Raw genomic sequence first — 4,724 nt, forward strand, 5'->3', positions numbered from 1 at the left:
AAAGGACCTGAAAATCTATTTAGGATTCTTCTCCTGAGTAGTAGTAGGGACACTTGTGAAAAGAAAGCAGGAGGGCTACAAGGGTGTGGTAGCCTTGAGGAGTTCCATTGACAAGCAACCACTGAGAGTAGCACCAGAGACCAGTAGCAGCAGTGAGCCCATGGCATCTAGCACAGCGCAGCGTGGACAGCACTGGGACCTGCACTTGTGTGTGTCACCTGCGGGCATCCAACATTAGCCAGGGTCATCGCCTGACATGAGGACTGCAGGTAGAGCTGCATTTGCCGACCTGTGACCCAAGATTTCCACCTGAATAGAGCTAAAGAATCCTCAAGTAACTGGTAGAGATTTTATTGTACATAATATTAAATTCCAGTTCACAGGAAAATCATAATGAATCAAGTACCCAGAGAAACAAAAACATTAAACTAATTTCTAAGTTTGTATACGATTGGATCCAAGTATATAAATCAATTGTCTGCTGAGGGCGCAAAGTACCAGGCACTCTTGACTGAGGGCATGAGAGGTTTGTTTTCGTTCACATTCCAAAGGACTTAGTCCAGGGAAATTCGGCCCCAAGGTGGTAACAGTGTGACTGAGGGACAGCAGAAGAGAGCTGCAGAGCTCAGTGGTATCCAGACAGCAAGGAGAGAGAAGGAGTCGGAGACAAGAATATGCCCTTCAAGGTCATCCGTCCAGCGACCTGCCCTGCCAGCCTTCTCTGGGGAACATGAGCATTTTGAGAAGTGGGTCTAAGTCATAATATTCTACACCACAGCCCCATAATCCCATGTGCATCTCATTACACAGAATTAATGTGTGTAATTCCATCTCTAAGATTCTCCAGAGTCCTAACAGTTCCAGTGTTGCTAATGTGTCCAAATGCAAAGTTTTCTCTGAGATTTGAGGCAAACTTTTAGCTGTGACCTACTGCGAAAACAAAAACAAAAAGAATGCTCTTAAATACTTCTACAATAAATTGGCACAAGTTTAGAATTCCCATTACCAAAGGGCGATATAGAGGGATAGTTTGAGTTTAAAGTAGGACCCAAATCTGGGCAAATCCTGTAATACATCCCTGGCACTCAGGGCAGCTTGCTGCACCACATGAGTTCTGGAAGCCTCGAGTAGCCCCATCCATAAGGCCTTGCCAGTTGCTGCCCATGTGGTCTCTGTCTTGGGCTGTTCTGCTTGCTGTGTGCATTGTTTTCCTCAGACGTTCCTCATTCCTGTTGTGTCCATCTTCCTTGGGCTTTTACAGATTTGTGCTAGTCAGCATAGAAGAGGGTCTTTGAAATGAGCTATAACTGTTGTACCCTGTTAAAACTGACTCCATTTTGTTGCCCTTCTAACCTCGCCGAGTTCCTGTTCTGTATGCGCCGACCCCTCCCAATTCCTCCTCCAATCTCCCAGTTCCTCCAATTCCTCACCCCTGTGACTCAAGTCTTATGATATCTGTTCCCCCAACCTTATCTCAATGAACTATATGTGACTGCCAATTCAGCACCTCCACCCAACAGAACCACCCCCATGAACTAATGACTCGCTGTACCCCATGATTGCTGATTCCAACACCCCACCCAATAAGGACCACCTAATGAACTAATGACCCTGCCACTTCTTCCTCTCCACCCCTTCCCTGTTTTGGAGGTTTTCAAGCTTAAATACTGACCCCTTGTCAATGCCTGGCGCGCGCCTCTTTGTACCTTGCACAGAGACCGCTGCTGGGTACCAGCTAAAATAAAGCGCTTCTTTTAACTTTTGGACTTGCCTCATTGTCATTTGATTTTTGAGCTACAACAATAACAAAGTTACCAAGATGGGCCTATATTTATAGATAAAAGTATTTCATAAACAGCATTGGACTTGGGTTTTATTCAAATTATTCTTAATCCTTTACTTGCTTTAAAAGTTAGTAGATTGGATTTTTGTATCTATTATCTTTCCTTTAAATATTACTGTGAAGGAAAATAAAATCATTCAGGAATTAGTATCTACTAAGCTGTTTCCAAAAGTAACTTTCAGTTTTTGTTATATAGTATACAATTTGCTATGTATTAGCAATATTTTCAAATTAAAGCTTGATAAATATCAAATTTTGAAGATCAGTTGGAAATTTTTAGAAGGCTATGGAAAATTCGATTATGTAAGTACTGATGTAGGGGGCTGAGCATATAGCTCAGTGGCAGAAGCCCGTCGCTGCCTGCCTGGCAAGTGCAAGGTCCTGAGTTTGACTTCCAGGACCAATCCCCAGGGCAAAGACTAATGTAGTTTCATTGAATAACATACTTAAGGAAAGCTCACAAAGACCACAAAGCCTGCAAATATTTTGGAGACTATTCAGTTGCACTCTGCCTTCTCTGTAGTTTTTGAATATGTAGTATCTTAAATTGTATTTCCTTGAGTCAATGTTTATAGTACAACTACATCATTCCTACCTGTTTTATCATTTACTATAGAAATCTCTGTTAGCTAACAGAAATATTTGCATTGTATTTGAGAAAAGACAACTCCAATAATAATAGTTTTGTATAATACGTGGATTTTCTTGGGGGTGATAGCATCTTCCATAGCTCACTAACTCACAAACAGAGGACCTTGTTATCAATATTATGTGTTGGGTGAAATAATAAAACAACAATTTTATAAAAGCTAATATGATAGAATTTGACTGTAGTTGTTCACATATTTATATATGCAAAAATTCAAAATCGATGACAATGAAACCAAGTAGAGCTGGGAATTACAGACACACAATTATTACACTGCTGGCCCTTATCTTTTTACCCATGGAAGCAATTTTTTTGTGGATGTGTATTGGAGAGCATGCATTAAAAACTGAGGCTAGGGAACATCCAATCTTGTCTTATCCTGCCCTTTTGGGCCAGATTGGAGCGTGGAAGCTCCTCACTTCTTTCAGCTCACAGCTGGAACTGTAGAGCTAATGACCACTGTGGCACTTGCAGGGCAAGAAGAGACCTGCTGCAGAAGATAAGTTACCTGGGGACACTATAGTTTTCTTATTGCTTTCCTGTCTCTTCCTTGCCCTTGCTAGAATGTTTTGATCTTCCTAGCCCCCCATAGCCCCCATTATTGTTTCCAGAAACACCCAGTGTCCTACATCCAGTGTCCTTGACTCAGATGTAATCAATAAATACCAAAGAATCTGGGTGTCTTGGGGCCTTTTTTCCTAGAGAGCAACTGGTCACCCCAGAGCCCTGCTATGCACCCCTCTATTTTGCCTCTTGCTCTTTCTTTCCTTTTGCACTGTAACCTGGCAGGAGGTTGGAACCCACTGTAGGAGTCTTTAACAGCAAGGAACACATGAGATTGATGTGATATGAGGATCAAACATGTACACATTTTTATAGAGAGTACACTTGTCTTGCCTCAAGAATATAGATACGAATTTTAATTTTAAAAAACTTTTGTTCATGTCTCAAAACTTACTAAAAATCAACCAACGTGCTCTATTTTAACTTAAACTCCATAATATTATTTCTGCACACTTGCCACATAGGTTGTAATATTGGCATCTTTACAATAAATAAATGGATAAAATTGAGTGGTTTTTTTTTTCATTCTATGACACTCTAGATCTAGCCAAGCTCAGCTCTGATCAAATTACAAGCTGAAACAGAATTTATGTATACAAATTATGTACAGTGCCACAATTAACTTAGAATTGGAGGCTCATTATCCTGCTGCTCTGCTTCCCATGTCAAAATATCAAACATAAACGCAATTATTTTCTAGGAAGAAATAAATGTCAGCAATACAATATTCAAAAAGAAAACAATCACAATGCTAGATGACCAAAGTAATAACTTTCTGAGAATAACAGGCAACCAATTAACCCTGCAGACAGATCATCAAATCATTTTAAACTTAAGCCCAGTGAAGGAGAGTTGCACTGCTACTTTACAAGGTAAATCAAAAATGTTAAAGTCTTGACTGCTCAGGTTGGACATGTGATGTTATTAACTTTTATGCAGGCATTTCAATATGATACTGATTATCAACCGGCCAGGTATATTTTTCAAGAGTCTTTTTCTAACTCTACATTATGAGTGTGTCTGTGTATCAGGTTTCACTTGAGAGGTGAATCTAAAGTGAATAATAAACTACTAAAGAAGATGCATTGCTTTTCTAAATAGTTAAAAGCATTTTGTGAAACCAAAGACTATGTTTGTCATATTATAGAAATTGCATTATGAACACACATACAAACACTCAAGTCCAATAAGACCTCCATTGAAGAGTTTAATGAAACATTCACTTTAAAATTCACCAAAATATCTTCTATACATTGAGTAGTGGGTTTGTAAACACATTATCAGAGCTAAAATATATCTTTTTTAATTAAAATATGGGAAACATTAGGACCCCGTTGATGGCAATTATTTCACAGTTTAAAAAACAAATGTAATACAATGGAAATACACAAATATATGCTACCTACAGGTCGCCATGACATTTTAAGCTGCTTCTGAAAATGATCAGCCTAGGAGGCACATGTGTAGCATAGACCCTTGAATACCTTTCACACTGCTTATTAAGATCACCTTTTGTCTTTCCATTCATGTGTGCATATGTGTTAGATTTCATTTTGAAGTGCTCTAACATTTTCGCAAAAAAATGCAAAACTTTTGAAATAATAAAATGTAAGTAATATGTTATTTCTCAACATATACAAATTTTCCATTAGCCAAAGGGGATAAAAT

Source organism: Octodon degus, unplaced genomic scaffold (assembly GCF_000260255.1).
Source record: "Octodon degus isolate 3935 unplaced genomic scaffold, OctDeg1.0 scaffold00090, whole genome shotgun sequence".
Taxonomy (NCBI): Eukaryota; Metazoa; Chordata; class Mammalia; order Rodentia; family Octodontidae; genus Octodon; species Octodon degus.